Source organism: Eschrichtius robustus, chromosome X (assembly GCF_028021215.1).
Source record: "Eschrichtius robustus isolate mEscRob2 chromosome X, mEscRob2.pri, whole genome shotgun sequence".
NCBI classification, from domain to species: Eukaryota; Metazoa; Chordata; class Mammalia; order Artiodactyla; family Eschrichtiidae; genus Eschrichtius; species Eschrichtius robustus.
The window spans coordinates 88252872-88266718 of record NC_090845.1 but is presented as its reverse complement, the minus strand read 5'-3'; the positions used below and the strand labels follow the sequence as shown (position 1 = coordinate 88266718).

At 35.7% G+C, this 13847-nt stretch overlaps 1 pseudogene; it reads right to left on the bottom strand.

Annotated features, from left to right (window-relative positions):
• Positions 1-385: 385 nt before the first annotated feature.
• Positions 386-792, bottom strand: LOC137757231 (large ribosomal subunit protein eL32-like; annotated as a pseudogene).
• Between the last annotated feature and the right edge of the window lie 13055 nt (positions 793-13847).

Sequence of the window (13847 nt, the reverse complement as noted above, 5' to 3'; positions counted from 1 at the left end):
TATACACTACCAAATGTAAAATAGATAGCTAGTGGGAAGCAGCCACATAGCACAGGGAGATCAGCTCCATCCTTTGTGACCACTTATAGGGGTGGGATAGGGAGGGTGGGAGGGAGACGCAAGTGGGAGTGGATATGGGGATATATGTATACATATAGCTGATTCCCTCTGTTATATTGTGGAAACTAACACAACTTCTTAAGGCAATTATGCTCCAATAAAGATGTTAAAAAAAGAAAAAAGAACACACTTAGGTGGCTTCCATATCTTAGCAACTGTGAATAATGCTACTGTGAACTTTGGAATTCATGTATCTTTTCAAATTAGTGTTTTTTTCGAGTTTCATGGTTTTATTAACACAAACACAATGTGCACCATGAGCTGTCTATTCATTTTCTTCGCTTTTCAGCCTGATATTGGGATTGGTGACTCTGATGGACAGCTGGGGTGCTCTTTCCGCAATGGTTTTGTGGTTCTTGGATAAGATATTGTGAATAATTTCAGCACAGTAAGATTTGTTGCACATCAGCAGCACTTCATGTTCCTTGATGCTGTGGACTAGGAACTTCCAGAAGCTGCTGGGCAGCATGTGTTTGTTTTCTTGTTGCTCCCATAACTGATGTTGGGCATCAAGATCTGGCCCTTGAATCTCCTTCACACCCTGTTGTCAGTGCCTCTGGGTTTCTGCCAGTTCCACTTAATTTTGACATATCAGTCTGACTGTTGTTGAATAAACTTCTTGGTCGTCCTTTTGATGATCTTGGACTTCACGAGGGATCTGAGAGCAGCCATGATGCTGAGTAGAAGATGACTTCCACCCCCATAGGGAGTGCCAAGGAAGAGAGGGGCTTAAATTAGTGTTTTTGTTTCTTTCAGATATAAACCCAGGAGTGTGATTGCTGGGTAATATGGCAGTTCTATTTATAATTTTTTGAGAAACCTCTGTACTGTTTTACACAGTGGTTACACCAATTTACATTCCCAGCAACAGTGTACAAGTGTTTCCTTTTCTCCACATACTCTCCAACATTTGTTATTTGTGTTCTTTTTGATGATAACCATTCTGGCAGGTGTGAGGTGGTATCTCATTGTGGTTTTGATTTGCATTTCCCTGATGATTAACGATGTTGAGCATATTTTCATCTGCCTGTTGACCATCTGCATGTTCTCTTTACAAAAAGATTTATTCAGGTCTTCTTCTTATTATTAATCAGGTTGTTTGTTCTTTTGATGTTGAGTTATATGTGCTGTTTATATATTTTGGTTATTAACCCCTTATCAGTCATATTACTTGCAAATATTTTCCCCCATTCGGCAAGTTATCTTCTTATTTTATCGATATTTTCCTTTGCTGTGCAAAAGATTTTATGATTAATTAGGTTCCATTTGTTTATTTTTGCATTTATATCCTTTTTTTAGGAGATAAATTCAAAAATATTGCTATAATTTATGTCAAAGACTGTCAGCAAATGATCATACACCATGATCAAGTGGGATTTATCCCAGGGATGCAAGGATTTTTCAATATCCACAAATCAATTAATGTGATATACCACATTAACAAATTGAAGAATAAAAACCATATGATCATTTCAATAGATGCAGGAAAAGCTTTTGACAAAATTCAACATCTATTTATAATTAAAGTCTCTCCAGAAAGTGGGCATAGAGTGAACATACTTCAACACAATAAAGGCCAAATATGACAAACTCACAGCTAACATTATACTCAACAGTGAAAAGCTGAAAGCATTTTCTCTAAGATCAGGAACAAGAAAATTATCTTGAGAAATAAGAACAGAATTGGAGGAATCATGCTCCCTGACTTCAGACTATACTACAAAGCTACAGTAATCAAAACAGTGTGGTACTGGCACAGAAACAGACACGTAGATCAGTGGAACAGAATAGACAGCCCAGAAATAAGCCCATGCATCCATGGTCAATTAATCTATGGCAAAGGAGGAAAACATATACCATGGAGAAAATACAGTCTCTTTAATAAGTGGTGCTGGGAAAACTGGACAGCTACATGTAAAAGAATGAAATTAGAACATTCTCTAATGCCACATACAACAATAAACTCAAAATTGATTAAAATTCTAAATGTAAGACTGGAAACCATAAAACCCCTAGAGGAAAGCATAGGCAGAACACTCTTTGGTTTCTTTAGATTTAGTGGCTAAGAAAGGCCTCTTTGAGGTGATATCTAAGCTGAGATATGAAGAAAAAATATCTAGCTGTAGTGACATTGGAGATAGAGAATGGAAGGGTGTTGGTACATTCTAGGCAGAAGGAAACAACTGATGCCAAGTCCTTCATTTATTCAAATAATAAAACAAGGCCAGTGTGGCTGGACCATGGTGAGTGAAGGTGAGAATGATATGAGATCAGTTCATGGACTTGGGCAGAGAAAAGATCATAGAGGACATTGTAAACCAAAAGAAAGTCTTTGGATTCTATTTTGTTTCACAGCAAGTCCTTAGAAACAATTGAACTAGAGAGTGACGTGGATACAGAACAGACATGGGCATTCCTGTTGTACTGACAGACAGTTTTTGGGAGAAGAGGTAAAATGCTGTATTCCACTTTCATGTGGGAAAGAAGTTTAAAACTCAATACAAAAACAAACAAACAAAAAAAAAAAAACTCAATACTGTTCACAGAATAGAACCTGAGATAGACAAATGTGACAGAGTCAGAAAAGAGTTCCCCCACACAAGTAACCCTACCTACAACCTAACCTCTTAAATCTATTCCCCACACTGCTGACAGAGTAAAGTTTCTAAAATACTAATCTGAACATGCCATTTCTCTACTTTAGTTTCTGCTTTGCTTTAATGATTTTCAAGGTCCATAATGATCTTTCTGGAGCATGCCTTTCTAGCATCTGCTCTCAATCTCCTACTCCCTTTTCACTCCAAGTGCCCTGGCCTACTTGCAATTTCCTATGTTTTCTTAGACCCTGGTGACCCGTAGCATATCACTTCCTTTGCTTGAAATGCTTTTCAGTACTCCCTTCCTTAATTCAGCACAGATAAAAGCTTTCTCTGACCACTCCTGTTACCAAGGATGATAGTCACTATATTTAACAAGTAGTGTGGCACAAGCACCAACCAATCAGAGTAGATGCTGGTTACAGATGCTGGTTATACAGATCATATTTTTAAAGCTATTAGAATATGGCTGACACATGATAAATACTATATCATTATTTGCTGTTATTATTATGTGAAGAAAAGACAAGTGAACATATCTGATTGCTATGAGCTTGTGGGCAGTTTTGTCTTGAATTTTTGTTATATTAATATAATATTCATTTTACAATATAAATGAATAGCTGAATCATATAAATGTGTCATGACTTTTGTGGGAAGTGTGAATGGGTTGACAAGAGATGTGACCTAACCAGAACTGAAGGTCAGTATCACTGGCTAGGGAGAAGGAGTGTTGTATTAGATTATGGGGTTTGAACTGTCAAATGATGAGTTTGGATTTGATCCAGTAAACAGCAGGATACCTTTGTAGGAACGTGGACATAAAGGATTACAAATTGTAAGTGGTGCTTGAAAGAGATAAATTTGGCAGTGGTATGAAGAGTGGATTAGAGGACAAAAATACTTGAGACAAGGAATTTAGTTTGGAGATTGTTGTGGTCTTGCAAATAATCCAGAGTAGTGGAAGCAAGAATAGAAATAAAGGGCTAAATCTGATTGCTATTACAAACCACGCTTCCATACTAGAGAATGAGAACTGAAAAAAGTTAAAAGGTAAATAAGGGTGCAGTTAACCAAATAGGATGTGCAATTTTTACATGTCCATCTCTAGTAAATTGTTAAACACTCAGAAGCCTCATTTTCCTTGCCCAGAGCCAAATAATTGTATAGGGAATGAGGTAAAAATTAAGAGGAAAGAGCTGACATAACCATCTAAACAAAGCTGCAAGGATCATCACCGAGGAAAGAAGTATACTTTTCCATATGCATATCTATAGGATAGAGTGCAGTAACCTTTGATCACGCATACACAAAACAATAATATCTACAAGATACATGCTGTGTTTTATGATGAGTTCTGTAGGTGAGAAGGTGAACCTGAGGGTTTCATAAGAACTAGAAATATATCATTTTTTGATAAGTACTGTAGACTCCTGAATATTGTTAGAACTAATATATAAAAATGTTATGTGTTAGTTGTAAAACCCTAAGTGCTTTGGATTAATAACTCCAACCAGGTTTCCAGTTTTATAAGTTGATAGTTTCTCTGGGAAGACAGGTGCTGGAATTTCTCACTGCCAAATGAAATTGTCTAAGCCAGTGTATATACATTATCTAAACCATATGCCATTACGCATATTCCTAAGTATATCTGGATGTTCTAAATGAAGTTTAATCAGCGACCAGGAAGCAGAAGACTCTTTAAAAATGTTGGGATGTTCAGATAATGTCACCAAATGAATACATAAAATAGTCTATTTGGACAAGGTTCATAAAGGAGTGAACAAACTTAGTGAACCAATTCTTCAAAATTTGTCAAGGCTAAAAGATAGATTGACACATGGTGGACTTGTTTACAAAGTTACCAGAATCTCAGCTGCCAGCGTTCCTTAGATTTGAGGTGGTTGAAATTTAATCTTAGTTGCAAATTAATTAATTAATTAATTAATTAATTAATTAATTAATTAATTAAAGGCAACTTAAGGAGTATTTGGCTTCTCCATGAGTTTATCAAATACTGGATGTTTATTGTCTATTCCTTTTTGTGTTCCTTTTAAAAGCTGATTTTCTTCCTAGTAAGCACTTTCGGCCAGTTGGTGGTGATATGATGCCAACATGTAAGTGTTGTTTTACATTTTCTATGGGAAACAACTTGGGAATGAATCAATATAATTATCAACCATTATATCTTGATGAACATTCTATTTCTAAACAGTCTGTGTTTCCTTCGAGGTCCCCTGTGTTTAACAGTGAACATTGGCAGTAACCAGGAAACAGTGCTCTTTGATATACTTAAACATTCTGAATGAAGCCTTTTTCTTTATTTTTAAGGCTTGGAAAGACATTTGCATATGGTGGAATTAAAAGTCTGAAATAAGTGTCTGGATTTAGCATTGGCAGTTCATTTTTACCCCCATTGTAGGCACTTCTATGCTTCTGGGAAGGATTCCAGAATGACCAATTATGTTAAAATATGTTTTACTAAGATACAGTGAGGCATATAGTACAGAATCCCATGATGTGTATTAAATCCTTGCCCTCTTTCCTTCTAAGTGCGTCTTCAAATAAATCAACTTTAATGTCTAAAAGCTGGAAAGTGAGAAAACAGATTTTCCAGGTTTGGGATGGTGACATGGCCTCCTTGCTTATGATGGCAAGGCATCAGGACAGTGAAGTATTGTCTCGCTGAGGTTTGATTACTGGTCAGACTAGAAAGCTCAACAGATTCTTCTTCCACAGGAAAAAACAAAACAAAAACTAAAAATCAACACATAAACTCATTATATTAGAAATGTTTGACATGAAGCAACAAATGATTGTCACCTACATGCTGAAGTCGACCTTTGGAAAAGAAATGAGAGGAGATATGGGCAGTGAATATTCATATGAAAAAGAAAAGCATCTGAAATTTTAAATGAAAAGTCAAATGTCATTTTGAGTGGAATTTTTTATGTCTGTTAATATTCTGAAGATATTTCTTGAGCTGATGGTAAAACCTATGTAAAGTAGGATGAGAAGTCATTTATAATAAGTGGGTGTCTAAGGACTGTGTTTTTATGCAACTGAATTTGTTCCAAGGCAGATGAAACAGAGAACTACAAGCTAGGATCAAATAATAAAAAGAACAATTGCCATTGATCTATCCTTCCAAATAGACAAAGGCAATACAAAGAATCACATCCCAGTGCCAAGAATTCCAGGGAACTAATATCCTATAAAAGCTGAAAACTTATATTCTACTGTGGGAGGAAATATTCTAGGTTTTTACCTTGGAATTTGCATTCCATTTTTAAATGATGTAAAATAATCTGTATAGAAATAAATAGGAACCAATTGTCTTGGTTTCAGTTTTTGATTTAGAAAATAATTTTCCAATCATGGGAAGAAAGCATAGTGCATAATGAAATATAAAATTAAGGTTTGCTTTTAATCGGAAGCTCACCTTTTCCTTTTGTTTTTATTTGCCTTAAAATATTCATAAGGGGGGGGGGGCAAGACGACAGTAAAAGTGCTAGTAAACTGTAATTCACTGTTGTTGCAGTACCACATTTATTATTCTAAAATTCTTGTATTATTTTATTAAGCTACCATGTTTGTTGAATTTAGGTGAGAATGTGTAAAACAAATATTGAGGGAGAAAAAAGAAGATTATGTTAATTAGTGATGTTTGAAATTTAAATTAGACTTGATCTGAAAGCACTGGTAACTTTAGCCATTTTTGCCTACACTTAGAATTTTACTTACACTACTGAGATAAAACTGCATTTATTAATTTACACACAGTGCATTCAAAAGGAACCGTAAAAATGTGATATTCCTTTCCTCTCCATAGTGTTCCATTTGTGAACATTGGTGTGCACAGTAGGTGGGATATGCCACAAAAGAAATATAAAATTTTGGTCAAGTGTTTCTGTGATGCTGACTCTGAGGCATCTAACCATAGGAACACTACTTGATAATCCATCTTTACAAAAATTTTATTAGAGGAGAGCTGGAACAAACTCCATAGCCAGGTTCCCTGTAATTGGACTTTCATTAGGTATGGAACATAAAAAGTGCTAGCTGAGAGACTTCACTTTCTACTGGTAAGGTAGCCAACTGTACCAGTTTTCCTGTGACCAAGTGTTTTCCCTGGGAATGTGGGACTTTCAGTGCTACAACCAGGACAGATCTTGGGGAAAAAAAGAGATGGTTGGTGTGGCAGGCTGAATTCTAAGATGATCCTTAAGACTTCGATGTACACACCCTATATGATTCCCACTCCTTGTGTATGGGCAGGAACTGTGAATGGGATATCACTCTCTTGATTAGATTACTAACTAGTTGATTTTTAATACTTAATCACAAGGGAGATCATCATGGGTGGGTGTGGCCTGATCAGGTTGGCCGTTTATAAAGGGACTGAACCATTCCTGTAAAGAGAGTCCTCCTGCTGACCTTGAAGAAGCCAACCACCATGAGTTCTACAGCCACAGCCAGAAATAACTGAACTCTTCCAAAAACCAGTGAGATTGGAGGAAGAACTTGAGCCCCAGATGAGATCACAGCAGCCAACACCTTGATTTCATCCTGGTGAGACCTTGAGCAGATGATCTAACTAACCTGTTCCTTCATATCTGACCTGTGGAACCTGTTGTTTCAAGCCACTAAATTTGTGGTAATTTGTTACACAGCAATAGAAAACTAATAGTATTGGGATTTTTTCTGCTCTAGAATGAAATAAATTTTATGAACTTGTCGCCAGTTCTTGGACCTAAAAGTGTCATTTTTCTTGAGTCATAACCTTATTGGCTGTAAGAATCATATGCTTGAAGAAAATGTGACAGAGTCAATTGCCATGTGTAGGCAACCAGCTGTAAGAGGAGGATGCAGAATGAGTGGAGGATGCCGGGATGGAATTAGATGGGAATGGTCTCTTAGCACTCAAGGAATGAGTGGCCTTCCATGTGGAGAGTGAGACTCAACTAGAATATATAGCAGGGAGAGGTAGCAAAATGAGGCACATTTTTTTAAGCAGTGTAAAGAGCAGTGATTTTCAAACCCTGATTGGCAACCAGTCAATGGGTTGTAAAATCAATTCAGTAGGTTACAACCAGCAATGCAAAATGTTATAGACTAGACTAGAATAGAAAATAAACAAATGCTTGCAGGTAGTAAGCATAAATATTGTTTTGTGAATTTTTGTTTCAGTTTTATATTTATCTACTGAGTTATAATGTAAAATAAGTCTCTTACTGGAGAGTTAAAACAATTTTGGAAAACACTTATACAGTGTAATGGCTTAGAACAGGGCTTCTCAACTCTGGCTGCACATTAGAATAATTTGGGGAAGTTAGTTTTGTTTTTTGTTTTATGATTGATACCTTGGCCCAACCACAAATTTAATTGAAATCTCTGGGAATTGGACCAGTTATTTATATTTTTCTAAAAAAAAGTGATTTTGATTGCAGTGGAATTTGAGAACTACTGGATTAGAACATGGGATTTTGTATACTTGGGTAAAGTGCATACTCCTTAAAAAGCCCCAGTTTCCACATTTGTAAAATCGGGTAAATAGTACCTACCTCATAGAGGTGTTATAGAGTGAAATGGAGAACATAGCCCAATTTGTAGCACAGAGTAACAGTTCAGTAAACAAGTACTTGTGTTTAATCTATACAGTGATTTTAGAACCATTACAGATTGGTTGGGAAGACGCCATAGGACCACACATACATAGTCTCAGATTCAAGTTCTCCGTACTCCAGGACTTAAGATAATGGGGCTCAGGACCTGTATGGCTGAATCCAGGACTATGCCTTCTGTGGAAGTAACAGTGTTTCCAACACAGAGGTTCTGCTCAATATGGAAAACCAAAGATGAGGTCAAGAACTGAGTGCCACCCAGCAGGTCTGTGACCTTCCCCCACCTCACCACCCCCCACAACCAGGGTTAGGAGCTCCTCATCCTCCCTTTTCTCCATCCAAGACTTCCTCAGTGAAGTACCAAGGTCCCCAAAACCAATGCACATTGTGTCCCTGTCCTCACTTTGGCAGCCAGCTCTGCTGGTGACCCAACATTCCACCCTGAGGCTCGATCAAGGTGAATGTGCAGCCTGCGTTGACTACCCACCATTAATGCAGGGAAACGTCATCATTGTCTCTTTGTCTCCCTGTGTGTTAGAGTCTGGATATTTTTGGCATTCTGTGAAGGTCTTGGCTCACTGGAGGAATAATATATGCTTTTTTTTTTTCCTACAATATCAAAACAGGTTTTGTCAAAGCAGGAAACCTCATGTTCTGTTCTGTTTTGTTTTATATGTTCTTTTACAAGATAAACTGAGCAGGTGTCTTGGGGACATATTCATAGGGGAAAAAGAACCCCATGAATGCCATCTCAGAAAACAATGATACACAAAATTAAGATACAGAAACTTGTCAGAAGCATGGCTCCAGTTCCCTAAGGTAATATTGTATACTAAAATTGCATTGTCCTCACATGATGGAGCTCTGCTAGGTCTGGAAAAATAGTGAAAACTTTCCCATACTCCAAAGTTTTTATCTTTGGGGCCTGCCTTAACTTTCTGAAATAATTTATACTGACAATCAATGCATTTTGCCCTTTTAATTCTTGAACAAAATAAAGAACTGAAAACTCATCTGGGGAAAAAGTGACTCCTGTTTTCCGGTACTACATAAAGCTCATATCCTGAGTGCTTCCTAGTTCCCAAATCACCTGCTAGGCACTGTATAGACTTTAACTCACTTGATTATTACAACAAGCAAGTGAGGAAAGGATTGTTATTTCCATTTTGGAGATGAAAAAATGAGGCTCAGAGTGATGAAACAATTTGTATAAGATCAGAGAGGCAGTGAGTTGCAGAGCTGAGACATTGTATTAGTGAGAGTACTCTAGAGAAACAGAACCAATAATGTGTGCTTATTAATAGAAAGAGATTTATTATAAGGAATTGGCTCAGACAATTATGATGGCTGGCTAGTCCAAGTCTGCATAGTGGGCCAGCAGGCTTGAGACTCAGGAGAGCCAATGGTGCAGATGAAGTCCAAAGACAGGCTGCTGGATAATTCTCTCTTGCTCTGGGAGGGTTTGTTTTTGTTTGTTCTATTCAGGCCTTCAACTGATTAAATGAGGCCCATCCACATTAAGAAGGATGATGTGCTTACTCAAAGGCCACTGATTTAAATGTTATTCTCATCCAGAAACACCCTCCAGGTTTGCACATAAAAATAACCCGCACAGATATGAAACCAGAAATTCTGATTACAGAGCTCTTTGTATATTTGAGCATTTAACATGCAAATGTCTATTATTAAGTATTTCCTATGTGTTATTTAAGCCTCATAACAATCTTATGAGGTCAGTACTATTATCCTTATTTTACAAATAAAAAGAGTGAGGATTAGAGAGACTAAGAAACTTGCCTATAGTTACACAGCAAGTAAATGTTAAAACTGGGATTTGAATGCAGGTTTTCTAAATAAAAATGGTGTTCTTCCTCTTTTACCATACTGCCTCCAAAGTAGTTTGAAGTGATTGGGATATTTTTTAATAAGAAGTAGTTGAGTAAATACTAGTTATATAAATAATCTATAGGTGGTTTTATTAAAATTCAATTTATATATATATTATATATATATATATATATATATATATATATATATATATATATATATATATATATATATAATAACTGCTTTCCTTTGAGAAACCCCGTGCTATTTGTTCCACTGTGGAGATACCAATAAAAAGTTAATATATAGCGGCCATGTATGTGTTAAGTCCTCTTCTAAAGGTTTTACATGTGCTATGATTGTCCCCATTTTACAGATAAGAGAATTGAGACATAGAGATGTGAGTGGCAGAGCCAGAACTTAAACCCAGGCAGTCTGATTCTGGAGCCTGGTCTTTTCACCTGTACAATATACTCCCTCTGTTAGTGGCACACAATTTTGAAGAATTACTACTAATAGTAAGCATGAAAAATCAGGACACAGTATTTCCAGTACATCTGTGAAAGTTATAGAGCCATAAAGAAAAGAAAACTAAAAACAGTTAGGGAGGCTTCAAAAATATAACTAAGGCTCAACATCACTAATCATCAGGGAAATGTGAATCAAAACCACAATGAGATATCACCTCATGCCTATCTGAATGGCTATTACCAAAAAGACAACAAATAACAAGTGTTGGCGAGGGTATGGAGAAAAGGGAACACATGCATTGTTGGTGGGAATGTAAATAGGTGCAGCCACTATAGAAAACAGTATGGAGGTTTCTCAAAAAGTTAAAAATAGAACTAGCATATGATCCAGGAATTCCATTCCAAAGAAAACAAAAACAATAATTCAAAAAGTTATATGCACCCTTATGTTCACTGCAACATTATTTACAATAGCCAAAATATGGAAGCAACCAAAAAGCTTATATATATTCCATTATATATATATAATGGAATATTACTCAGCTTTAAAAAATGAAATCTTGCCATTTGCAACAACATGAATGGACCTAGAAGACATTATGCTAAGTGAAATGTCATACAAAGAAAGACAAATGCCATATGATTTCACTTATATGTGGAATCTAAAAAAAACAAAACAAACATAACAAAAAAAGCAGAGGGATAGGTACAGAAAACAAATAGGTGAGGGAGATTAAGTACAAACTTTCAGTTACAAAATAAATGAGCCATGAGTATGAAATGTATATCATGGGAGACATAGTCAATAATAATGTAATATCCTTGTATAGTAACTAGACTTATTGTAGTATTCATTTTTTAATGTGTAGAAATATCAAACCACTATGTTGTGTACCACGAACTAACATAGTGTTATAGGTCAATTATATTGCAAAACAAACAAACAAAAAACCTCATAGAAAAAGAGACCAGATTTGTTATTACCAGAGGTGGGGGTTGGGGGTAGGTGGAACTGGACGAAGGTATGAACTTCCAGTTATAAGATAATTAAGTACTAAAGATATAATGTACAACATAATAAACATAATTAACACTGTTATATGTTATATATGAACGTTTTTTAAAGAGAGTAAATCGTAAGTGTTCTCATCACAAGGAAAAAATTTTTTTTTCTTTTATTTTGTTTCTATGTGAGATGAAGAATGTTCGCTAAATTTACTGTGGTAATCATTTCATGATGCATGTAACTCAAATTACTATGCTGTACATCCTATACAGTGCTGTATGTCAATTATATCTCAATAAAACTGGAAGAAAAAATTAAAAATTAAATAGGAAAAAATATATATATATAACTAAAGCTCCTAGAGTGGATATAATTTTAGATAACGATTCCATATTTCTAACTGATGGTGAAAAAAAAGATGTCTCCTTTCTGGAGACATTTAAAATTGCATAGTGCACTAGACAATAGCCCTTAGGAAAAAGTCCTCAAGTGTAAAGGTACAGGAAAGAATTCTATTCGTAAAACTAAAAGATCTGAGTTCCTTGTTATAATTTGTCTTTTATTTGGATATTTATATGATTTTAAAAACTAGTGATTCTTTTATATGCTCTCATGTTTTGAAACCTGTGACAGAAGGCTAAGTCCTTTTCATTTAATGCTCTTCTGAAGATTATTACTTATATTGATATTTTAATTTAGGTCAGAAATTTGGTTAAATATGAGAGCATTTTGTTCGAGAAAAGGAGTAAAAAGAACAGATGGAAATTATGAAGTCCATCACAGTCAAATTCTATGTATTCGTGCACTTATTGACGTCTGTGATCTTTAATGACAGTATTATAGTATCCATAGTCAACACTGTTCCCATCTGTTTATATGTTCTGTGAAAAATTGATACACTTTGGAAATATGGAGAACGGCCTATTCCCTTGTTTTGTTATATCAATGCATTAGATTTCTCCCTCACATATTATTTGCATATTTATGTTTAATCTGTGCATACTTATTTCATTCTCTCTCACACAAACCCACACGTACACACACACACACACACACACACACACACACACATACATGCACAAAAAAAGGATGAATCCAAAACGGTAAACAGAGATAACAGAGATTAATGGGATGGGAAAGAAAACTTTTTGCAATGAAGGTTTTCTTTTTTTTTCTTTGCAGTATAGACTACTTTGCTTGTAAGGAATTGGCTTCAGGTATTTATGTGCCTCCAGCCCCCACTGGACTATCACAGACTTTCCTTTCAGCAATTCTTATCAAATGGAAAGGATTAAAATGGTTTAATAACATCGTGCCCTTAATAAACATCACCAATAACAACATTCCACTGAGGAAAGAGAAACATTGAGCTACAAAACAAAACGAGAAACTCAAATCAGGTGCTATAGCAAGAAAGGGCAGAGAACCATATTATTAGTAAAAATCCTGGAGTAACAGCATAAGTGGTAGTTGATTTGGTATTCTCTTTCAAGTTTTCAGCCCTTAGAAAGATGAGACAATTACCCTCTTCCACAATTCTAAACTGTAACATTTGCTGCTCCAGCTCTTTGGGACTTATGTAGTTTACTGTTGCAAATACGCACTTATGTATCTGCTATTAGTTTTTGTTTCCTTCATTATTAGTTTCATGGTTTTATAAGCAGGTATTCACTTGGGGAAAAGAGATAAAAATAGAAATAAAGCAAGAAAGCAAGGAAGGAAGGAAGGGAGGGAGAAAGGGAGGAAGGGGGAAAGAAAGAAAGAGAGGGAGGGAGAAAAGGATGTAAGAGAGAAAGTAGGGAAAGAAGAAAACCAATGAGTGTTATTGCAAATGAGGTGAGGAGAGCTTAGTAGTTTTCTTTATTTTTGTAAATTGAAGGGTTTTTTGTTTGTTTTGTTGTTTTTCTTTTTCTTTTTCTTTTTGTTTTTTTTTTTACAAAGGTATGTTATCCATAAGCTGTTGTATATTTGGAGAACTATTATTAATGATACTCTACAAGTATTCCTTCCATAGGAAAAGGCATTAAGTTTTACAAGGGAGTACATTTCTTCTTTGGCCCCTTTCCTCACCCAAGAAAGCAGCAACAGTAAGGGGCATTTCTTTTTCATTATTTTATCTCTAATTACACAGGTAATTGCTAAAACTTAGTAGTTTGCATTGGCTCTAGGTGTATTTTATCCTAGGTATCCTGCAAAAGATATC